The 25,032-nt window shown below is 43.4% G+C and overlaps 1 protein-coding gene across 8 annotated transcripts in view; it reads left to right on the top strand.

The window, feature by feature from the left end:
- The window catches only part of PAK1 (p21 (RAC1) activated kinase 1), a 110,948-nt gene that overhangs the window by 34,449 nt on the left and 51,467 nt on the right, over positions 1 to 25,032 (top strand). For 2 of the 8 annotated variants that reach the window (XM_036428545.2, XM_036428540.2), the window contains exon 1: positions 17,463 to 17,654. The exons of 2 other annotated variants lie outside the window; for them this stretch is intronic. The gene's annotated coding sequence lies outside the window, so the exon portion shown is untranslated. Of the gene's footprint in view, positions 1 to 2,227; positions 2,355 to 2,675; positions 2,780 to 17,462; positions 17,655 to 25,032 lie in introns of those variants that run through there. 4 more of the 8 variants (XM_036428542.2, XM_036428547.2, XM_036428543.2 and 1 more) reach the window with 4 other exon arrangements.

The following is a 25,032-nucleotide window of genomic DNA, read 5'->3' as shown; positions in this document are numbered from 1 at the left end:
AGTCTCAGGTGTGGGAGAGGCAGAAGCGGTTAGGGACGATCAGGCCAGCAGGGGAGCAGTTAGGGGCAATCAGGCAGGCAGGCAGAGGTGGTTAGGGGTGATCAGGGAGACAGAGGTGGTTAGGAGTGATTAGGCAGGCAGAGGTAGTGAGAGGCGATCAGGCAGGCAGGCAGGTGAGCGGTTAGGAGCCAGTGGTCCCGAATTTCAAGAGGCAATTGGACATCCCCTGAGGGGTCTCGGATTGGAGAGAGTGCAGGCCAGGCTGAAGGGACACCCTCCCCCCGCCCCACCGTGCACAAATTTTGTGTACCGGGCCTCTAGTATGTGTGTGTGTGGTGTGTGTGTGTGTGTGTATTTACAAAAATGTTACCTACTGTTACAGTGATTATTATTATTATTTTAAAATACATTTCTTTATTGATTTCAGAGAGGAAGGGAGGAGAGAGAGATAAAAACATCAATGATGAGAGAGAATCATTGATTGGCTGCCTCCTGCACGATCCCCACTGGGTATTGAGCCTGTAACCCAGGCATGTGCCCCTGGCCGGAATCGAACCGGGGACCCTTGAGTCAGCAGGCTGACGCTCTATCCACTGAGCCAAACCGGCTAGGAACCTTTCAGTTCCCAATAACAGTGATTATTTCTATTGTTACTTATGTATTATCTCCCCCTTTAACCTGGGAGCTTTCAAGGGCATGTGGGTTGTGGATTTAATATAGTAAGTTGGACTAGTATTTTTAAAAGTAAAAAAAAAAAAAAAGCCACCTAGAATTCATCAGAGAAAATATCAGGACACATTGTTTATAGAAAGAGCAAGGACTATTTGTGAGACATTTGTTTCAGTGTTGTATTTACAGATGTGTTGTCTGCATGTTTGTGTGAGCGCATGTGCATGGGGACTGGGTGTCCATAGACACTGTTCTTACTCTCGGCTGTAGTCAGAACAGTTTGAGAAAGCACGCTTTTGGGAAATGCCTGCTATCTCTATCTCTTATTCACAGAGCCTAGCACCGGGGCTGAAACAAATCTGATGCCCATGTAACGGAGACAAGTCAGCCTGAAATTAATGGCTTAATATATGATATAGACAGTAATTGCAACATGGGTTCAAGACAAGGGGTATAATTGTCATGAGAAACAGTTTAGCGAAGTAGTTAAGAGTTTAGTTTTCGGGTGTCTGAAGACCTGGGATAAATCGGAGCTCTGCTACTTCCTGGCTAAGGCAATAAGGCAAGCGACTTAACTTTCCTTATTGTCATTTTCTTCATTTCTGAAATGGGGATAATAATGACCTCAGGCCGAAACCGGTTTGGCTCAGTGGATAGAGCATCGGCCTGCGGACCGAAGGGTCCTGGGTTCGATTCCGGTCAAGGGCATGTACCTTGGTTGTGGGCACACCCCCCAGTGGGGGGTGTGCAAGAGGCAGCTGATCGATGATTCTCTCTCATCGATGTTTCTAACTCTCTATCCCTCTCTCTTCCTCTCTTTAAAAAATCAATAAAATATATATTAAAAAAAAGACATCTTTGAAAATGCCTAAAGAAAGTTGTCATAAAAAAAAAATAATAATGGCTGAAACCGGTTTGACTCAGTGGATAGAGCGTCAGCCTGCGGACTGAAAGGTCCCGGGTTCGATTCCGGTCAGGGGCACGTACCTTGGTTGCGGGCACATCCCCAGTGGGGGGGTGTGCAAGAGGCAGCTGATCGATGATTCTCTTTCATCAATATTTCTAGCTCTCTGTCCCTCTCTCTTCCTCTCTGTAAAAAATCAATAAAATATATTTAAAAAATAATAATAATGACCTCAGGTCGTGAGGATTTAAATGAAATAAAGTTACTGTAGAGCTGACACATAATGAGTATTTGCATGATATCTCCTTGGGCTGAAGTGGTCGTGGGAGGCTTTTTTTGAGGAAGCAGGCATTTGTCTTCGCAGTGCTGGTCGGAATGAGGTGTGGGGTGTGTTCGCGATGTCCTGTACGTGCCTGAGTGCTCTGTGAAAGCCCTCCATGTCCTTTTCTCTGATGGATCCTTCCTCTGTGATCTCTGTCATCGTCATACCCACAGCCCTTTTTTCTCTTCAAAACCACTTCCTGGGAGAAAGTCCAATGTAAGCTGTTACAACTTGCCTTTGGCCCCTCCCAGAGGCCAGTGCTTTCCCAGCCAGGGAAAAGAGAAGTAATCCAGGTGGCCTAATCTAAGTAATCCTTTCTGGCGACCGCCTGCCTTTGCCTTGGAAAAGGGCAGCAGCCGCTCTGGTTCTGCGAGAAGGACCCTGGCAGGGGGCACGGGAAGATTCCTGGCCGCTGGTCCAAGGCCCAGGCTGGAGCTCCAGAGTGCAGGTCCTGAGAAGGTAGGCAAGTGAGAAGGTGGGGAGAAAGGTCAGCCTCGTCTCTGACTTCTGATGATGCTGGCAAGGAAATAGATTCTGTTTCCAAACCTGGGGAGGAAAGGGAGGAGGGACAGGAAATGGGAGAGGGGCAGAAAGGGAGTGGGGAAGGGAAAGAGAAAGTGCTTGCCAGGTGTTTGATTTCGTTGTGGAAGCAGCACCCGCCTGGGAGTCTGGAAACCTGGGTTCCAGTTCTGACTTTGCTGCTGGATCTCTGTTCTTTTGTCAGCTGCTCGCCCATTCTCGGCCTTGGTCAGGCGAGGGTTTCTCTAAAATCTGTTTTAGGTCTGAAACTTCCATACCTGTTCCATAAAGTCTGGAAGAGAGATCCAAATAAAAGACCCTCGGAGCTCAGAGGTGGCGGAGAACGGCGGGTCTGGGTGGTCCATGTCAGAGGTTCTCGGCCTCCAGACTGTTGTATGATTCTGTGTTGGGGAGGAGGTTGTTCTGCACATTGTTTGGCAGCATTGACGTTGTCCTCTACCTACCAGAAGCCAGTAGCACCGACCTCTTTCTCCCCGGGGCGTGACAATGAAAAATGTCTCTGACATTTTTGTCCCCTCGGTGACAAAATCAACCCTAACTGAGAATCAGTGGTCTATAGACATGCAAATTGTAGGGAATAGCTAGAATGAATGAAAGCAAACATAATTCCATACTTCTATAGCACTTACTATGTGCCGGACACTGTTTAAGCCTTTACATATATTAGCTTGTTTAATCTCCCGAATAATCCCACGTGTTAGGTAGTATTACTGTCCGCCCGTGTCGACTAATGAGGGAACCGAGTGGAAAAAGGTTAAGTGAATTAATGGAAATTAATATTTTTTTGAATTGTGATGCGTCAGGGACTCTGCTCAATCCTCACCTCACTCTGCGAGGCAGGCATAGGTCTTAGTGCTGTTTTACAGGCGGGGGAGCTGTAGTGTGCCTGACTCTGTACTGATTCCTGGGGACTTCTTCCTGTTTTATCTTACCCACTGTGAACCCTATGGCTAACCCTCCCCCCACTCACTTTTTGAGTTTGTTTTACACCACTTTGCTTTCACAGAAGACCTGCCTTAATGCCTATTTTTAAAATATATATATTTTATTGATTTTATTTATTTATTTATTTTTATTATTATTATTATTTTTTACAGAGAGGAAGGGATAGGGATAGAAAATTAAAAACATTGATGGGAGCCGAAACCGGTTTGGCTCAGTGGTAGAGCGCCAGTCTGCGGATTGAAAGGTCCCGGGTTCGATTCTGGTCAAGGGCGTGTATCTTGGTTGCGGGCACATCCCAGTAGGAGGTGTGCAAGAGGCAGCTGGTCGATGTTTCTCTCTCATCGACGTTTCTAGCTCTCTCTCCCTTCCTCTTTCTGTAAAATATCAATAAAATATATTTTTAAAAAATTGATGGGGGAGAAACATCAACCAGCTGCCTCTTGCACACCTCCTACTGGGATGTGCCCGCAACCAAGGTACACGCTCTTGACCGGAATCAAACCCGGGAACCTTCAGTCCGCAGGCCAATGCTCTATTCTCTGAGCCAAACGAGTTAGGGCCCTTAATGACTGCTTTTGCTAACCTGAAGAAATCCCAAGAGGATTTTCTCTGTTATGGGGGAAAAAGGCAAAAAATGAAACAGCGGTCAGTGTTCTGCAGCACATCGTCACAGAGGCAGTGCCCTCCTCCGGGGCCACGCTCGGCGCCCCAGCATCGCCCTCCGTGGCTGTCCGCTGGGGCTGGGAGCATCGGGGCCTTCCTTTATGGATGTTGTGCATGTGTCAGCAAGATGTGTCCCGAGGCTGTTGCCTCTTTGTGTCCCTCTCTCCTTCCCCCTCCCGCTTCCAGCTTTCAGCAGTTTCAAGGGAATGCTCAACTTCTGGAGAGAGCAGGGGAGACCTGTCTTCACGTTTTATACCTGAAAAGCCCTGCGATTCAGAGAGAGAAAGGGGCAGGAACCAGTGGCTGGCATAGATTGGATGCATGTTTTGTGCTTTTGTGGTTAGCTGTGCTGCTTCCAGCCACACTGAGCCCCTGGTGGTGATGGACGTGGAGCTGAGAGGAGCTTCTGATTGGTTACCTGAAGTTTGTGGGTGAGTTTTTCTTCTGCACATGTGCTCTCCCACCCCCTTCTTCCTCGTTGACATGGGCTGTGTATCACAAGTTAATGGTTATAGTGAGCTTTTTAAAAAACACCCTTTTTGATTTCTGCAATATTCTGTCCTGTAAGCTTACGTATAAATAGACTCTGTTTTGTTTACCACAGTATCTCAGCCCAGTGCCTTATGTGCAGCAGTCACTTTTATTTGTGAAATTTCTGAATCAGTAGATAGATGGGAAGGGGACTGAGAGTGAGAGAGATTGATTCATTCGAGATTAGACAACAGTGCGGTAGCAATTTTGGGATTAGATCAGGGTTTTTCTATCCTTGGGCCCAGAATTCGGTGTGCTGCGTGCCATATACCTATCCTGTCCTACGATTGGGACTGCTAGATGCTCTTGCTGGGTGGCCTTAGGCAAATCCCCCAGTTTTCCCTTCTATAAACGAAACTATTAAACAACTGTCTTCCTCTGTTCCACCTTTGGCTGTCCACGTGGCCGCCAACCACAGGAGGATAAGTGCCTACACGGACCCGGGGAGCCTCGTTCCACTCTCCTCGCCAGCCCAGACCTAGAAATCGTGTAATCGCTCCCGAACAACTATAATACTTCCTGTTTCAGTGGTGGTGTGGTTGTGGTCAGGGTATACAGATTGAAACAGAAAGTAAGTTTGGGTTCTGGGGGAAGAAGGCAATTGGGGTCCCTACTTATGCCCCTTCTTCACTCAGGATGGCACGTTGAGTGCCTGGGTTCATCCCATACTTTGGAGCTTTTTTTATTCTTCATTTTAAATGTAGGGGTCTGCTCATTTTCTTTCTAACTTGTGGAAGAGAGCCACAAAGCTGTCCTCTGTAGCCCCCGATTCGATGGCTGCTCCTTGAATGCACACAGCACACCACTTGCGGCACTGCACCTGGTAGACGCTCAGGGCGGGCTGGTGGGACCTGCGGGGGGAATGGATTCTGGGCTGAGTCTGTTGCTCTTACTTGAAGTCTGTTTACAGGCCCCGCAGAGGCCTAAGGGGCTCTGACTGCTGGGGGGGTTTGGACCGTGGCACTGCTGGGTCAGAAGCCTGCTCTGTGCCAGAGCTCCAGCTAAGAAAATTATATATTTGCACTCCAATGATGTTTTTAATTTTTTTTCTCTACAGCCCTGGCCAGCACATCACCCATGCACCAAAAGTTGGATTCAATACCCAGTCATCAGGGTGTGGGCAGGAGGCAACAGGTTCATATTTCTCTCTCTCTCTCTCTCTCTCTCTCTCTCTCTCTCTCTCTCTCTCTCTCTCTCTCTCTCCTCCCCCCTTTCTCCTTCCCTTCTTCTAAATAAGTATTTTCTTGACATTCTCACCCCAAATAAAATAATTCCTGGCTATAGGTTATTGAGTATTTAAGCCTGGAAATAATAGCAGCCCCATTCCTCTACCAAAAATCTTGCCTCACACTGTGTGAAGGGCAGTGTAGTGACAACGAGACTTCGGACAGCCTGTCTGCCACTTACTCTATCTCTGGAGAAGCATTTAGGCTGAAGTAGCAGCAAAGGAGGGGCTTGGACTTCCTCCATGGCTTACTAATTTGTACTTTCAGGTGCTGTAGAGAGAAAAGAAGCATGACAGGTTAGGTTCTTTGCAGGATATGGGGATGTCTGGGAAGGAAGAGACGGATGAGGGACTGTATTTTCTTAGGTCTCATCTCACTACCAACCTTGCTCCAGCCATAGTCACGTCTCCATCCTCTCTTGTTCTGCTGATTCCCTCCTCCAGGGCTTTGTCCAGGCTTTGCTTTTCTGCCTGGGTTTGGGCTGTGTGATTTCCAAGTGTAGGCTCTTTCCCAGGCGTCACGATCACAGCGTTGAATGGTAAAAAGTGGATTGTTCCCTTTTGCTTTTCCTGTCAGACTTTCAGTCTAGTTACAATAATTTCAAAATTGAGGTCAGAACATTTTCTAATGTACATATTCAGATTTAGCTCTTCCTGCTGTGGTGAGGCACCGCAGGGGTGCCCGCCAAGCTGTGCTGGTACAAGCCTAACTCCTGGTTTGATTTGGCCTGAGAGACAATGGAAAGTTCTTAAATCAAGAGCAGCACTGCTCCATCTGCCTCGTGGTAACTGAAATGAATGAGGAACAACAGCTTTCCTTCTTTTGTTCTAGTTGGGGAAGCATATGGGAAGGTCCCGAGGATGTAATGGGTCTGGATGCTGCTCCCAGCTCGGATAGGTTTGCAGTATTTGGCAAGTGTTAAGCTTTCTGTGCCTCATTTTTTCTCAGCTGTAAGATGAGGATAATAAAACTGATTTTGCCTGGCTGGTACGGCTCAGTGGTTGAGCATCAACCTATGAACCAGGGTCAATTCCCAGTCAGGGCACGTGCCCGGGTTGCTGGCTAGATTCCCAGTAGGGGATGGCCACTCAATTATTCCCTCTCATCAATGATGTTTCTATCTCTCTCTCCCTCTCTCTCCCTCTTCCTGGAATCAATAAAAATTGAAAAATAAAGAAAACTGATTTTTTAGAGTTGTTAGGATAAATTTGATTCTCCAAGGCAGACTCTGATCACTTTATCAGTGACAGTGGAAGTCATTGACTTAAGCATTGTCTCTAGCGTAGTATATCATTTCATACTTCTCAAGCTGCTTTTACTCACATAATCTTGTGTGATTTTCACAGTGTGCTCAGAGAGGGAAAGACTATGTGATTATTCCCATTTGACAAGTGAAGTCGCTTGTCTGAGGGCCAGGGACTTCTGAGGTCTAGTCTGGACCCCTTTGTGCACTGACCAGGCCTCGGAGAGGGGGGCATGTACGAGTCTGTTCATGAAAGTCAAGAATACTCTGGGTATGGTCTTAGCTGAGACAATTTCGGAAAGACATACCAGCTTCTATTTTACTTTATTATTACTATTTTTTGAAGGTAAATTGTTCTGTTTTACTCTTTATTTTTTACAATATACAGAATAAGTCTATTGTCAGATTGCAGTTACAAATTAATTAGCCATTTTCATGCAATAAATAATATTTCAAGAAAAACAATTTATAATATTACATGCATTAAACATTAATATTTCAAGAAAAAAGATTTTAAATACCGTATTTTTTCGGACCATAAGACGCACTTTCCCCCCCCCCCAGAAGTGGGGGGAAAAAGTCCCTGCGTCTTATGGACACTATTTGTTTCAGAATCTTTTTTTGTTCATTTCCCTTCTCTAAAAACTGGTGCGTCTTATGGTCCGAAAAATATGGTATAATAATATTACAAAACTTGTAGGAGATATTAAAAATCTGCAAATAACAGGATTACATTCTAAAATATTTTTTTTCCTCTGGCTCTATTTTTGTTAATCAATTTATGTTGTTCATTATATTCCACAAGTGACTGAGATCATGTGATATTTATCTTTCTCTGACTGGTTTACTTTGCTTAGCATACCGGTAATGCTCTCAGGTCCATGCATGCTGTTGCGAATGGTAAGAGTTTCTTCTTTTTTACAGCAGTGTAGTACTCCATTGTGTAGATGTACCACAGTTTTTTTATCCACTCATCTGCTGCTGGGCACTTAAGCTGTTTGCAGATCTTAGCTATTGTAAATTGTGCTGCTATGAACATAGGGGTGCATATATCCTTTCTGGTTGGTGTTTCTGATTTCTTGGAATATATCCCTAGAAGAGGGATCACTGGGCCAAATGGGAGTTCCATTTTTAATTTTTTGAGGAAACTCCATACTGTTCTCCACAGTGGTTGCACCAGTCTGCATTCCCACCAGCAGTGCATGAGGATTCCTTTTTCTCCACATCCTCTCCAGCACTTGTCATTTGTTGATGATAGCCATTCTGACAGGTGTGAGATGATACCTCATTGTCATTTTGATTTGCATCTCTTGGATGATTAGTGACTTTGAGCATATTTTCATATCTCTTGGCCTTCTGGTTTTTGCTTTTCTTGGTAAGTGTTAAGCTTTTTTCTCTTTTGAAAAGTGTCTTTTTAGGTAGTTTGTCCATTTTTTGATTGGATTGTTTAGCTTCCTTTTGTTAAGTTGTATGAGTTCCCTATAAATTTTGGAGATTAAATCCTTATTGGAGATAGCATTGGCAAATATGCTTTCCCATGCAGTGGGCTTTCTTATTGTTTTGTTTATGGTTTCTTTTGCTGTGCAGAAGCTTTTTATTTTGATGTAGTCCCATTTGTTTATTTTCTTCTTAGTTTCCATTGCCCTAGGAGCTGTATTGGTAAAGATATTGCTGCGACATATGTCTAATATGTTGTTGCCTATGGATTCTTCTAAGATTTTTATGGTTTCCCATCTTACGTTCATTGCAGTCCTCATTAAGATACCAATGGAATATTTCACAGACCTAGAACAAATGCTCCAAAAATTCATATGGAACAAAAAAAGACTCGAATAACTACAGCAATCCTGAGAAAGAAGAACAGAGTTGGAGGATCACCATATCAAATTCCAAGTTGTATTACAAGGCCACAGTTCTCAAAACTCCCTGCTACTGGCACAAGAACAGACATATAGATCAATGGAACTGAACAGAGAACTCAGTAAACAACCCAAGCCATATGCTCAATTAATATTTGACAAAGGCAAGAGTATACATACAGTGGAGTCAAGACAGTCATGGGAAAATTAGACAGGTCCATGCAATAAAAAAAAAACTAGAACAGCCACTTACACCGTATACAAAAATAAACTCAAAATATATAAAGGACTTAAATGTTATACAGGAAACTATTTTATTATTATATATATATATTATTAAACTATTATATTATTAATATTTAATAATATTAAAACTATATTATTATTATATAAAAATATCTCTCCTGGAGATATTTTTCCATTGATTTTTAGAGTGAGGGCAAGGCTGAGAGAAATATTGATGTGAGAGAAACATATCAATTAGTTGCCTCCTGCATGCATCCCGACCAGGGCTCAGGCTGGCGAGGAGCCTGCAACTGAGGTACATTACCCTTGACTGGAATCCAACCCAGGACCCTTTGGTCTGCAGGTTGACGCTCTATCCACTGAGCCAAATCAGCTAGAGCCCGGTTTTTACTTTATTAAAAGAAAATTCTAACTGTTCTATCTATCTCTCTTTGTTTATTCATAGACAGTTATGGAGCATTTACTTTGTTCTTTACCTCCTGGGCCTGGTTTTTAGTAGGTAATCTGTTAAGTGAGAAGGGCGATAGCAGTCTGTGTGTGTGTGTGTGTGTGTGGTATGTGTGTGTGTGTGTGTGTGTTGGGCAGAGGGGAAGAAGGGGTGCTGGTGGTGGTAGAGGTCCAGGAGAGGTGGCTTTGGGACGGAGCTTTGTTTGTGAGATGTCTCACAGGGTCGTCTGTAAGAATTAAATTGGATAATGTGTGTGACTGTGCTTTGTTAACTGTAAAGAGCTGCATAAATGTTAGGTTTGTCCTATCTTCTAGAAGGTAATCCTTTTCTAAATCCTTGCTGACCCCAGGAAGCACCGCAGTTGGAGCCTAACCTTAAAGTGAGAAGATATATTTCAGTGGCAGGAAAGATTGGAAGCTTATTAAAAAAAATTCTGCCTCTAAAGTGTATTGTATCCAGGGGTCCTTAAAAGGGGATGTGCTTATTAAAACGCTCTTCTGCTGCGATGATACTGTGCCTTTCAAACTGCTTCTGGTGTTTTAGAGAACTTAGAATCAACTTTTTAATAAAGCCTCTCGTTCTGCTGCAGCATTTAAAATATTGAGGAGAGATAGCTGAGGCAACCTTGGAAACAAGCTTATATCCTGGGGTATAAAAGGATTCAGAGCAAGACAGAAAGATTGTGTGGGTGAATTAGATGCCAACACATATGTGGTGTTTTTATTTTTAGATTTGTCTGGGTTCAGTAGATTTAATTGTTGGGAACCTTCTATGCCCTAGGCTCTGCTTAGGTACTGAGGGGACAGAAATGAATGAAACATTCCCTAACCTAGTGGTCGGCAAGCTGTGGCTCTCGAGCCACATGCGGCTGTTTGGCCCCTTGAGTGTAGCTCTTCCACAAAACACCATGTGCAGGCGCATAAGTACAGGGCGATGGAAACTTCATGGCCCATGCACAGAAGTCAGTTTTTGGCTCTCAAAAGACATTTCAATCATTGTACTGTTGATATTTGGCTCTGTTGACTAATGAGTTTGCCGACCACTGCCCTAACCAAAGGGACTTACGGTCTGGCTGGAGACATAAAACACCTGTGGAAAATACAGTGACAAGAGATACCAGGAGGTGCTGGACACGAGGAGTACCTACTCAGCCTTTGGGCAGGACTGTGTCGGAGGCAGCAAGCTGAAGGAGATAACACTGACGGGCGATAAGGCTGTTCCTGCGCTGGGTAGTATCTGGGACTTAAAGCTCGCAGCAGATAGGAGATAAATTCCTTCAAATTTAATGCTGGGATGTTGTAACTGATAAGACATAGGGTTGTTCCCTTTTTAGGTAAGAGCATTTTTAATTTGTTTGGCTTAGTGACAATATGTTAACATGGAATATTTTAAGAATCTGTGTTTTTTTAAAATTGGTTTGAGAGAGAAAGAGGAAGTGGGGAAAAGAGTAAGAGGGAGAGGGAGAGGGAGAAGGAGAAGGAGGGAGGGAAGAGAGAGATAGAGAGAGATTTGTTGCTCCACTTATGCATTCATTGGTCACTTCTTATATGTGCCTTGGTGTATTGACACTGTAACCAGCTGGCCAGGGCTGGAATATTTAAAAAAAACAATTTACATATGGGAATAAAAGGTATAGGTAAGAGATCAATGAATAGTTATCACGGTTTTACTGCACAGCATTTTGTGTGCCTGAACATGGAGGTTTTGGCAGGATTCGGTTTCTTGTGAGAGCTGTAATAATGGTGGCACTGTCGTTCCTGGCTTGAGAGATTGATTCTGGTGACCCTTCCTGTTTTATAAGGACATCACCTCCATTGGATCAGTGCTCCTCCCTTATAAGGTCATTTAACCTTACCTCCTTAAACACCTTATCTTCAAAACAGTCACAAAGAAGCATATGGATTTTTCTGGAGAGGGCCGCACAGTTCAGTACCTAACCATGTGTAAACAAGTTGGAGTATTGCTCAGAGGGCCATACGAAGGGGTGATTCTAGAAAGCCTTGGAAGAGTCGATAACATTTGAGCTGAGTCCAAAAGGACAAGCAGAGAAAGAAGAAAATTATGGGAGAGTAGTTTCTGACTGTATCCTCCCTGTAGAGAGGTTGGTTGGGGATGTTGGTACCTTCAAGTTTGTCCATTTCATTATTAGACACCTCTGATTATTATAGTTCTCTTGTATGGGTATATAGTATAGGATTTGACATCCATGGATTTCTCACTCTCCCTCCCTTCCCCTCTGTTGCCCTCCCCCCTCTCTCTTAGAGGGCACAAGGTGATTGTATGAGCAGCTTCTTCATTAAGCCAATTCTAAGACTGCATCCACGGCCTTCAAGGTTCTCTGTGGTTGCTTCTGACTGGCGTTTCCGGCTCCATTAATTCATTCAGCCATTACTTAGCCACATACTGTGTACAAGGAGTCCGTTTTGAGGTTTGGAGATAAAGACAAAGTCTTTGCCCTTGTGAAGTGTATGTTCTATTGGAAGGAGTCAACCAATAAGCAAATATGTCAATTGATGATAAGTGCTATGCATACAAATAGTCCTCGGAGACCAAAGTCCATTAAGTTTAGTGCCTATATTTTTTTCTATGTATTTTATTGTTTCAGGTCCTAACATTCAAGTCCTTTTGGGTTAATTTTTGTGCAGGGGTCAGATAGCAGTCTAGTTTCATTCTTTTGCATGTGGCTTTCCAGTTTTCCCTGCATCATTTATTGAGGAGGTTTTCCTTTTCCTATTATATGTTTTTGGCTCCTTGTCGAAAATTAGTTGCCCTTATATTTTTGGGTTCACTTATCGCCAATTGAGAGTCCTTAATCGGCAACTGGCCGTTATCTGGTTGCAAGAAAGAATGGTATATTAGATGACTATTTTATAAACAAAACTATCATTATTGACTGACGTCTTTTACATTTAACTGGTGATATCAGAAGATTATAATTCTCAATCTATAAGTGTATTGTTCTTAAAGTTATTTGTGGTTGCAAAAGAAATCTACTATTTTCAAATCTTATAGGCAGCATGATCATGGTAGTCATGAGTTAAATTTTGTCTAAACAAAATGTGCTAATTATTACTGATCATAGTGTTTCCAGGAGTTACAAACCCATATACATGCAGAATCCAGGTGAGTGACTTGAAAGGAACTGGTGAGGCCTAAGATGACCACACAGACAAAAACATTGCTGATCAAGGTTCACGGAAGATTAACTTGTAAATTATTTACTTTGTAAACCAAAGGACTGCACCAGCACAAGGAGTTACTGCTAACCTGTGCAAACGTGGACAAGTCATTTGGTATCTCTAGGATTTAATTTCTTCCTTTGAAAATACAGTTTTATCAATCAAGTCCCTTCTACCTCACTTGATTCTGCTTTTTCATTTCTTTAGCTATTACTTTCTCCCTTGTAAGAAGGTCATCTTAATCACTATCTTTCCTTCTTGATTATCTGGGACCAAGAAATCTCCCTTAGGGTACCAGGCAGTAAGAAGTACAGTGAGTATCATGTCCCCTTAGGTACCAGGCAGTAAGAGGGTCGTAGGACTATGTTCAGTGGGAGATGTCCTAGGTCCCCACTACTCAAAGTGGAGTCTGAACTGTCCCAGTCTGCAATGAGGGAAGCAAGAAATTTAGAGTGTTTAGAAATTTTCATAGCACTTTGATAAGAGTCATGATTTTGATGAATCTAATAAAAAAAGAAATGAGGTTTATCTTATATATCTGTTTTTGCTTGATATGTAACATTTTTATTTTAATAGACTTTATTTTAGAGCCGTTTTAGGCTTATAGAAATATTGACCTAAAAGTAGTACAAAGAGCTGCTGTACACTCCCTCTCCACCCGCTCAGCACTTCCTCTATTAACAACTTCCTGCGTTCGTGAGGTACAATTGATGAACCAGTATTGATACATTATTATTAACTAAAGTCCACAGTTTATATTTGGGTTCACTCTTTGTGTTTTACAGTTCTATGCCTTTTGACAGATGCTTATCATATATCCATCCTTATAATATCATACAGAATAGTTTCATTGCTTTAAAAATGCCCGGTGTTCCATCTCTTCATCCCTATCCTCAATTCCCTTTTGAAACCCTGGCAGCCACTGATCTTTTTTGCCCTTTCTATGATTTTGCCTTTCCAGAATATCATAAATAGTTGGAATCAGCCTTTTCAGACAATTTTTTTTCACTTTAGCAATATATATTTATTGCTTGATAATTTATTTTTTTTAATTGTTATTATGCCATTGTATGTTTGTTATCCATTCATCTGTTGGAAGATACATTGTTTGCTTCTGAATTTTGGCTGTTGTAAATAAGGTTATTTCTGAATTTTGGCTATTGTAAATAAAGATGCAATAAATATTTGTGGACATATTTTGTGTGGATATAACTAAATTTTCAACTCATTTGGGTAAGTACGTAGGAGTGCAATTGCTGGATTGTATGGTAAGCCTACATTTAGATTTGTAAGAAACTACCAAACTGCCGAAACAGGTTTAGCTCAGTGGTAGAGCGTCGGTCTGCAGACCAAAAGGTCCCGGGTTCGATTCCGGCCAAGGGCATGTACATTGGTTGCGGGCACATCCCCTGTAGAGGGTGTGCAAGAGGCAACTGGTCGATGTTTCTCTCTCATTGACGTTTCTAGCTCTCTATCTCTCTCCCTTCCTCTCTGTAAAATATCAATAAAATATATTTTTTTTAAAAGAAAAGAAAAAAAGAAAAGAAACTCCCAAAGTGGCTATAAGATTTTGCATTCTCATCAGCCGTGAATGAGAATTGTAGTTGCTTCACATCCTCATCTGAATTTGGTGTTTTCATTGTTTAGGATTTTAGCCATTCTAGTAGGTTTTTAGTGGTATCTCCTTGTTGTTCTAATTTGCATGTCCCTAGTGACATATGATGTTGATTATCTTTCCACATGCTTAATTTCCATCTCTATATCTTCTTTGGGGAAATGTCCATTCAGATTTTTTGTCCATTGTTTTTATTGCATTGTTTGGTTTCTTCTTGTTGAGTTTTAGGAGTTCTTTGTGTATTTTGAATACCACTCCTTCATCAGATATGTGCTTTGCCAATATTTATTTTCTCAAGTCTGTGACTTATATTTCTCTTAATAGTGTCTTTGCAGAACAGAAGTTTTAAATTTTAATTAATTGAAACTTACCAACATTTTCTTTCATGGATTGTGATTTTGGTGTTGTACCTAAAAAGTCATCACCAAACCCAAGGTTATCTGATTTTCTCCTATTTATCTTCTAGACATTTTATAGTTTTGCATTTTACATTTAAATCTATGATACATGTTGAGTTATTTTTTTGTGAGAAATGTAAAGTTGGTGTCTAGATTATTTTTTTGCATGTGGAGATCTTATTTCTAGCACCATTTATTGCAAAGACTATTCTTTCTCTATTGAATTTCCTTTGCTTCTTTGTCAAAGATCAGTTGACAGTATTTGTATAGGTCTGTTTCAGGCTCTCTCTTCCACTGATCTGTTTATCTATTCTTTCACCTATACCACACTGACTTGATCACTGTAGCTTTATAGTTAGTCTTAAAGTTGAATAGTATTGGTCCTCTAATAAATCTGTGTATCTATCTATAAAGATATATTGCGTAGGCCATTGGTTGGCAAACTCATTAGTCATCAGAGCCAAATATCAACAGTACAACAGTACAATTTCTTTGAGAGCCAAATTTTTAAAACTTAAACTTCTAACGCCACTTCTTCAAAATAGACTTGCCCAGGCTGTGGTATTTTGTGGAAGAGCCACACTCAAGGGGCCAAAGAGCTGCATGTGGCTCTCGAGCCGCAGTACCCCAGACAAGTTGAATCAAAATCTCTAATAGGACTTCAGAATATATATTCTAAATCTTCCCAGGTAATTTTGTTGCACAGGAAGAGATGAAAACCACTATAACAAGACCATAAACTCTTTGAAGGAGTGGCTTGTATGAGATGCTTAGTTGTTGAATGAACAAATGATGAAAAGAACCGCGGGTATTTTTCCTGGAGAAGAGAACAAGTATAGGGGCTTGATAGCTCACCACACACACATATCTGAAAGCTTTTAACGTGACATTTCCTGAAGGATGCTTTCTGCGTACTTCAGGAGGCAGAATTGGAAGTTTACAGAGGCACCTGGCTGAAAATTAGGAAGCACTGTTTTACAGTGTAACTTTCAAGTGAGCTCTTTTTTCCTGCACATGTTCCAGAAGGGCCTATAAAACCCTCCATCGGAGGATGCTTGTTGCATGTGATGGGAAACTGGGTAAGATCAGATGATTATTGATCATTAGTATGAAACACTATGTCCAAGGCAGAGCACAGTTTCTGGGACTTCTGCTAGTTGGAATAGCTAAATAAGGTTGGCTGTTGTAAATAAGGTTATTTCTGAATTTTGGCTATTGTGAATAAGGATGCAATAAATATTTGTGGGCGTATTTTGTGTGGACATAGCAAGTACTCAGGGCCTGGGAATGGTGAAAGATATTTAACAGACGAGCTCTTTCTGTCCTCAGGGAGTTCTTCCTCTATTTCCTTCTGCAATTAGATTAATTTGGGCTCATTGAATGGAGGAGTCAGTATCTGTCAGGAGAAATGGATAAATACCACAAAACTTCTCTCTACTGCACTTAAATAATTGATCAGGCATAACGTTAGTCACCTGCTGTTTGCCAGGCAATAGGAAGAGGGATAAGCAGTTGATGTAAAATTGACTACCATGGCAGAGAGAAATAAAGCATAAGTGTAGGAGTCAGACTAGAGTTGGGGCACTTTGGCCATTTCCCAGTCACTGCCCTCTCTCACGCGTCATATTCTGTTTTTCAGCAAGTTCTGCTGCTTCTTCCAAGCTGTGTCCTTAGAATTAACTTGTTTCGTCTTATCTTGTCTTCCAATGTATTAGTCTAGGTCATTACTATCCTGAATCTAGTAACTAGACTCTATCACCCTCTCCTCTATTTTTCATCATTTAGTGATCTTGTAAAAATGTAAGTTAGATCTTGTCATTCAGCTTAAAACCTTCCAAAGCTCTTAGTTATGACCCAGAGGAGGCCCTGCATGATCTGACTGACTCCCGCCATCTCTCTAAAGAGCAGGACATAGAAGGGGAGTTGGTGAGGTAATGTTACCTCCGAGGGGGTATTTGGAAATGTGTGGTGTTTGTTTTTAGTTTCAATGATACTTACTGGCATTTAGGGGGGGCTGGGCCAGGGTTGGCACATGTCCTGTAATGGGCTTGTTAGCTCAGGGCCCATTCCAATGCCTGATTTACAGTAGGTGTTTAAGAACACTTGTATGAAACCACATTCTTTTGGGCCTCAGTTTTCACACATGCAGATTGGTAGCGTGCCTGCTTCCTAAGGTTGTGCTGCAACTGGTACACAATAACCCTTCATCAAGGATAATTGCTGCCGAGCTTTCTTTGCTTTGGGTGTAAGCGCCAGCCCATCATTTATCCTATGGCATTAGAATTAGAACCTGACCGCTTTGTGGGGGTGGCGAAGGTGGGTGCATCTTTTTTTCTGAAGCCTGATCTGAGGGAGCCTAGGTTTGACGTCAGTGGTCCTGGAGTCCAGACCCAGCTGCAGGAACGAAGGCACCGAGGCTCTCTCCCTTGACTGTGGGGCTCATCCGAGACCCTTATCTGGCCGGTGGGAAGCCTAGTCTAAGTGAAAACATGACCTCCTGCTGGAGACGACGTGAGGACGAGGAGCTGAGAGGGTAGGAAGGTAGCAGTCTCCCCTCCCCGCCCTCGGTGCTTCTCAGAAAGGAGAAGCGCGGCTTCCTCCCGCCTCCTTTCCTCCCTCTGCCCCCGCCCCTTCTGCTTCGCCAGCCCCAAAGCGGCGCCTTCACTGCGCCCTGCCCTGCGAGGGCGGGAGCGCTGCACGGGGAGCTGGGGAGCTGGGGCCGGAGCAGCTGGAGCCCCGCTCCCGCCGACCGACCGACCGGAGGCTCGGGTGGAGCCCGGGCTCTGCGGGGCCAGGCCCGCGGGGAGAGGTGCGCGCTGCGACAAACACAGTGGCCAGAGATGCCGGGGCCAACGCTCCCCACCAGGTACTGCCGGCCCAGCGGGGGATGCTGAGGAGGGGTTGTCTCTGCAGGCTTTTGGGGCAGTGCGGATGCAGGGTTTGGAAGATTTAGGGTCCCTTCCTTTAAGAGATCCCAAATGAGAGAAGGGCTGAAGGTGGAATCCTCCGATGAGCCTACGCTGCTGGGCTAGGCCAGCGCTGGGAGCAGAGCTCTGGCAGGGGAGGGCGGGAAGGGGAAGCTGGGTTTTGGGGAACTGCTCTGCCTCAGGAACCTGGCTCCCTGACCAGCACCCTTCTGCTGGGTGGCTAGGGTGATACTTTTTCTCGGCCTTGGCTTCGCTACCTGCCAGCTGGGAGGGGGGTTTTTCCCCCTCTTGGGTGCTGGGGAGGGGCATTATAGTGTAAGGGACCTGTCAAGAGGTCCAGTAAACTGGGAGATAGGAAAACGTGGGGGGCTGGTCCTGTCCCAGAGGCTTCTGTGGGCCCCAGTTTCCGTATCTCCTCCAAGTGAAGGGCTTGATATTCTGTTTGTAACTCAGGCTTTTCCAGGCTGTCAGATTGCCTTCTGGTAAAGTGAGCTGGTATGTTCTCCCAGTGGGCGGCAGAGAAGTCCCCGTAACCCTGTGGGAGACAGGTGAACTCAGGAAGCAGACCTGGGTCCTGTCTTCCAGCCAGCCTTGTGGATGGCATCTTGCTGGTCTGCTCAGGACCCAGTGGCTTTATGGGCAAGGCGGAGGTTGAGCGTGCTGATTATTTTGGTGTTGGGTGTAGGTGTGTTGTGTGCTGGGAGGTGGGATTAGGAAGAAGAGGGGCAAGGTGTGTTAATGGTTTTTCTCAAAACTGACCTGTTGCCCTAGCTAGTTTGGCTCAGTGGGTAGAGCGTTGGCCTGCCTACCAAAGAGTCCTAGGTTCGATTCCCATCAAGGGCACATTCCTGGGGGTTGCAGGCTCGATCCCCAGTAGGCAGTGTGCAGGAGGCAGCCAATCAGCGATTCTCTCTCATCATTGATTTTTCTTTCTCCATTTCCCTTCCTCTCTGAAATTAATAACAATATATTTTTTAAAAAACTGACCAGTTTTTTGATACTTAGGTATAAAGCTGTTTTAAACTAGGCTGTCTTCTCTGGAACCCCCTTCTTATTCTGCCAAGTTAATGACAGACTTGGGATCTGTGTAATGTCTTAATCACTATAATCTTTCCTTCTCGGTTATCTGGGACCAAGAAATACATGTCAGGCCTGGTATTAACCTACTTGATTATTTAGGACCTCCTTCCTCTCTTTAGTTTTTCTATGACTGCCTCCTTGTCTTCCTTGTCCTACTTTTTCTTTCCTATTCATGTTATTTTTTCTGTCCTGCCCCGACTCAATTTTTCTCTCAGCCTCAGTTTCTATCTTCTTCCTGCTCCCTCATGCTTCCCCTTTCTTATCCCTTCCCCTCCATTGCTAGTTTTTCCTTCCCTCTCTTGGATCCTTCTCCTGCTTGGTTAGGCTTTCTTCTCTTACTTCTAGAAGTATTGATAAACTTTCTCATTAGTATTGGGTTGTTGGTTGTAGGGACCTTTGCTCTGGTGTTTGTGTGGACCAAACACTCTCTAACTCCCATCTAACTCCCTGGCATTTGGCTTTTACTTACAAATCCTTTCTTCCCCAGGTCAGCCTCCCTCCTGCCTTTCTTTGGGCCTACCAATGAGCAGTCTTTCTTCCTGGATTTGTTCCCCACCTCCTTCCCGGAGGGGCCTGGGCAGCAGCAGGCAGTGGGGAGGACGTAAGTTGGGAGGTGGGGAGCTTGAAAACTGGCCTGGGATGAGAGCAAGAGGGTCCAGTAGGACTGGGCAGAAGCTAACATTCTGGTGAGGTTGAGAGGGAGAGGAACAAGACTCTTAGGCAGCTCTGAGGTGTTGTTGACCTGGAGGGAAAGAGGGAAACCTTTGTGAGCCCAGGGATCATGAGGGGGACAGCAGGGGTGAGGTGAAGGCAGAGAAGGAGGAGTTCTGGGGGAGAACAGTGGTCTTTTGAAGAAGAGGGTGGCCTGGACAAGGTGGGGGTTCTTTGTGGAGAGCGGTGTGAAAGAGGAACATGCAGGTTAATTAATTATCTTTCCCTCTGAAGGCTGGCTTTTTGGACTGGTTTATTTCTACTCAGCAAACTCTTCTTGGGCCATGCTCTCCAAGGAAGAGAGTGAGCGGGGAAGCAGAGATAAGACAGCATTGCAGCTTTCCTGGCAGGAACTGTCTAGACTAGAATGTGGAACGTGTGTACATACAAAAAGCTTTGCATATGGCATCCATCCCTCCTGAGACATCCCCTGTCTTCTATGTCACTTATGGTGTCAGGTGCTGGGGCTGGAAATTGGACTCAGTTGCTGCCTTCCAGTACAGGTCAAGGAGTATGGATATCTGTAACCTCATGCAATAAATATATGTGATATAAGAGACGTACAAGGGTCTGTGATAACACAGAGGGAACTTGATTCATCAAGTCAGCAACAGACCTGAGTCCTCAACTCAACTCTTCTTTAAAGGTGACACCTCGTCTCTTATACCGTGTTATCTTCTGGCCCTGTGTAAGAAGGAAGAACAGCTCTATATGGTAGGTCACTGTGCCATAGCCAGACAGACACTCATTACCTTGGAAGGGAAAGAGACTCGGTCCCTCTTAACTTCTCCTGGCTCTAGGCCATTTGGGTGACTTGGTGCTGAGTTCCCTCTATGAGTCACTGGCCTGCTTCCTCTCCCTCCAGGCTCCTCCTCCCTCCCCAGTTTTCTTCAGTTCATCTTCTGGCGGGCAGTACAGTTCAGAGACCAGAGGAAGCTGGGCCAGGCATTTTACTTCCAGCTCATAGAACTGGTGAAGATCAACTGGTGAAGAATGAATATGTGAAACTGCCTTGTCACCTGTAAAGCGCTCTGTGCAAATGTTACTGTAGATGTTCCTGAATATGTTCAGCTCAGATGCTGCAGCCTGAAAGAAGTGCTCAGGGCTGCTCACTGGCTATCGTTGAACCTCAACTCTTAATAATAAAAAAAAGGAGGGAGGGGGGCTAGGGAGGGATTTGGAGACTGGTAATTGAGCCCCATGCTGAAAACTGAGGTCAAGTGGTATAGTGATTTGTTTAAGGTCAAGCAAATAGTAGATGGCAAGTATAAAAATGTTTTATTTTTAGTGATGCCTTGTGATAGGAAAAAGAAGAAGAAAAAAACGAAAAAAAAGAAGAAAGGAAGGGGGAGGAATTTAAAAGCAGACTGACCTCAATTCAAATTCTGGTTCTACCACTATAGCTATTTGGTTTTTAATCTTTCCGAGCTTCATATATAAAATAGGAAATATTTATATCGAATACTTACCTTGAGGAGCTATAATAACGTTTCAAAATAATTCTATAAAAAAAGAAAAAATATGTAGTAAGGACTTGATAGCTATACTTATTCTTACCTTGCAATAAACTCTGAAGTCACCTTCTTAAGAAAGTCTCCCCTCACTGTGGGGCCACTAAGGGCCCCTCTTTCGGGTTCATGCAGCTCTCACGTGCTTCCTCTCATCACGCAGAGTGCCACCTACCGTGCTGTCCTATCATTGTGGGTTGTGTATCTGCTTCTCCCATTAGTATGTGAATATTTTGAGAGCAGCCACAGTGTCTCGTAAATCTTGGTATCTACTTGGTGTGTTCTCTGCTACACCCTATTTAGTTGCTAGGAGTACATTGGTAAACACAGCAGACTTCGTTGCTCCTTTGGGAAGCGTACTGTTTATTGAGGAAGATGTATAATAAGTAAGCAAATAGAATAAAAATTCATGATAGATGCTGTGAAAAGCAAGAGTTCCATTTGGTTTCTATCTCCCTCTCCCTTCTTCTTTGAGGTTAATAAAAATATATTTTAAAAAAAGAGTTCCATTTATTCATGTTAGGTTTAAGATATTTATCAGAAATACAGGTAGAGTTGTCTAACAGGTTGTTTTTAGTCTGAAAGACAGCTTTTGGGCTAGAGACAGGCACTTGGCTAGAGATATCAACATATAGGTGTTATGTAAAGCCATGGGAATGGATGAGATCATTTGTTGGAGAGTGTAGTGTATGAAGAATGGAGGTTCCTAGTCTTGGACAAATAGAGGATAGTTAGTGAAGGAAGATAGGAGAAGACAGAAAGATAGGAGGAAAGAAGGTGAATGTGCATTCCCAGAAGCCAAGAAAATAGAGCATCTGAAAGAAAAGGGAGATCAATTATGTTGAATGTTGCTGCGAGATTGAGTAAGGTGAGGATAGAATAGTTGATTTGGTTTTTTATTTATTTTTTAAAATGTGCTGTTATTGTGCATGTGTTTGTTTAGAATGAGAGGAAGGGGAGAGAGAGAGAGAGAGGGAGAGAGAGAGAGAGAGAGAGAGAGAGAGAGAGAGAGAGAGAGAGAGAGAGAGAGAGAGAGGAACATCCATGCAAAAGAAAAACACCAATTGGCTGCCTCCTGCACACCCCCACTGGGGATCAAGCTCAAAACATGGACATTCAATTCCCTAACTGGGAATTGAACTGGTGTGACCTTTTGGTGCATGGGAGGATGCTCAACCAACTGAGCCACACTGGCAACTTGATTTGGCAACATGGACATAATTGGTAATCTTGACAAGACTACTTTTGGTGAAATAATAGGCTGTTAGTTGGCAAACAGAAGGGGAGGAAGTTGGGTAGTGTAAGTACTTGTAGACACTTCTTTTGAGAAGTTTTGTTATAAAGAGGAACAAAAGACCTGATGGTGTTTGGAGGAGGATGTTGGTGTCAAGGGAAAGGGTTGTGTGTGTGTGTGTGTGTGTGTGTGTGTGTGTGTGTCTGTCTGTTTGAATAGGAGACACTATAGGATATATACCCAGTGTTCTTATATCAGGCCAAAAAATTAGAGAGAAAGCTTGATTTTTTTTCTTACACTGAATGTTCACTCTCTAAATAATTTGGCTCTGCCTTCAAAATATATCAACCTTTGCAATACTTCTTTCTACTTACTACCATTCATTCAAGCCACCACCAGTTCTCTCTTGGATTATTGTAATTACTTCTTAGTGACCTCACTACTTTTCCTCCCCTGAGATCACTGCTCAAAACTCTTCACTGTTTTCTCACACTTGCTGCAAAAATCCAAACTTAATTGTGATCTGTAAGGTCCTGCGTAATCTAACCTCTGGTTGTCACCTCTAATCTCACTCTCCGACCACATTTCTCCTTGTTCACCCAATTCTTTTTGCCATTCTCCATGCCCAAATATTCTTATCTAGGACAATTGTATTTACTGCTCCCTCAGCTTAAAATGGTTCCAGGTATGATTACTATGATTGCTGTCTTATTCATTCAGATCTTAAGCATCTCTTCCTTAGAGAAGCCTGTTCTGATCACCTTATTTTATGTACCTCCTTCATCCCTCTCTCCCCTTCCTCATTTCACATATACTACTCCAGAGGAATTTGGTCAGAGTAGAGGATATACAGAAAGGACTGGGGATGAGAGTTTGGGTGATTAAGAGTGGCTGAAGTAAATGGGCACTGGAAGCTTGATTGGCTTAGTCTGGATATCTTTTAGAGGCAAGAGGGCAGTCTATTTTCATGCTGTGGCTCTTAATACTCCCAAGAGAAAATGCTCCTTTGAGGCAGCATGTGGCATTGTGGGAAACCACGGGATATGTTCAGGCAGAGATTACCTGGAAGATCATCTATTTAGGAGACAGCAGAATAGATTCCAGTGTTTCTTGGGAGATTGAACCAGATTGCCTGTGGATTCCTTCTCAGATTTTATGGGCTTTTTTAGTGATTTTCTCAGTTCCGGCCATTTGTTAAGAGTCTAGAGGTTCGAAGCTTACTATTGGGAGTAGCTCAGCTGATGCTGCAGGTCAGGAATTTCCCAAGAAGGTAGGGAGAGGATTATAAGACCTTTGGTACTGGTTTCTGCAAATAACTCTAGGGACTATTTTCAGGGGTGGTAGGAAGGAGGAAGATGTGCCGGTGTGCTTGGTATGGAGGGGAGAGGATGAAGGTACCAGGCCAACCTAAGTGAACTTAATTAAGTCTGACACCAAATCTCTCTGCCTTTTCCACTTCACTTTGCTGCCTCTCAGACCTCGCCAATTGCAAGAAGACTCCCCGGTACAGTTCTTTGTTCATTCTGTCTCAAATAATAATCAGTGTAGAAAATATTTGTAAGGGAATCAGAGTTATCAGAGGCTAGTCATGACTTTCTCACTATTTCATTGAGTGATCTTAGATAAATTGCAAACATTTGGTTTCCGGTTACCAACTATAAAATAAAATATTTGGAACTGACTGATTTTTCAAGATTCTTCCAGTTCCTAGTATTTCTTTTTCTCTTCCCACTAAACCAGGTTGCTTTTTAGTGAACCTATTACCAGGTGTGTGCTGGGCCAGATTCTGGAATACAGAGGTTACTCAGATTCAGTTTTATCCCATGACTTGCTCATAGTCTGGTGAAGTTAATATGATGACATATGGAAACCGCTGCTTAGAAGTATGTATAAAATGCTATTAAATTGCGGGAAGGAAGATGTAGAGGGGGGCGTTCTGTGAAGGTTTTCATAGAGGAAGTGAGTCAAGCTGGGTCTTGAGGATTGAGTAGGACTTGGTTTGGCAGACAAGTTGGGACATTTTCATCAGGGAGTACCGTGTGGGCAAAGGCAGGGGCATGAAAGCGTATTGAGCTGGGACAACCCGTTTAGGAAATAGTGGAGAGGAACTGGAAAGATGGGTGGGGGGTGTGAACAAATATTTATTGGGTATTTATTTTGTGCCAGGTAGCATGCTAGATGCTTTTACATATGCCTTTTAATTCTCATAACTGTGTAATAACTTTTTAATTCTCATAACTTATTTGAATTTTGCTAGGAGGAAACTGAGGGTTAGAAATGAAAGGAGCTTTCCTAACCGCCCAGAAGCAGCCTCCAGCTTCCCTCCCTGCTACCTCAGCGGTTGCTTTCTTCTTGCTAAAGTGGCTGGAGGCTGCATAACCGGAGTGTCTTTGACATGTCAGAAGGACATCCCTCAGCAAATTCAAGACTGCGGCGTTCTAGGCCTCTGCCAAAGAAAACCTCCTGGCACAATTTAATTAAAGATCAGATTCTCATAACTAGGTGTCAGGGGCATGCAGTACTCCCCTGTCTTGGGGGGGAGTATAGGTCATGCCAGTCTCAGCTGCTCTGAGTTGTTGGAACTGAGAAATGAGATTAATATATGTTTGGAATATATTTTATTTCTTCTTTTTCCTTTCTCTCCTTCATTTAAAATGACGGTCGGAGGGGTTATTAGAGGTCATCTGGTCCGCCCCTTTGCCTCTAGATCAGTGTTTTTCAACCTTTTTTGGGCAAAGGCACACTTGTTTCATGAAAAAAATCACGAGGCACACCACCATTAGA

This window comes from Pipistrellus kuhlii, unplaced genomic scaffold, assembly GCF_014108245.1.
Source record: "Pipistrellus kuhlii isolate mPipKuh1 unplaced genomic scaffold, mPipKuh1.p scaffold_m20_p_9, whole genome shotgun sequence".
NCBI lineage: Eukaryota > Metazoa > Chordata > Mammalia > Chiroptera > Vespertilionidae > Pipistrellus > Pipistrellus kuhlii.
This window is presented reverse-complemented; position numbering and strand designations above follow the sequence as displayed.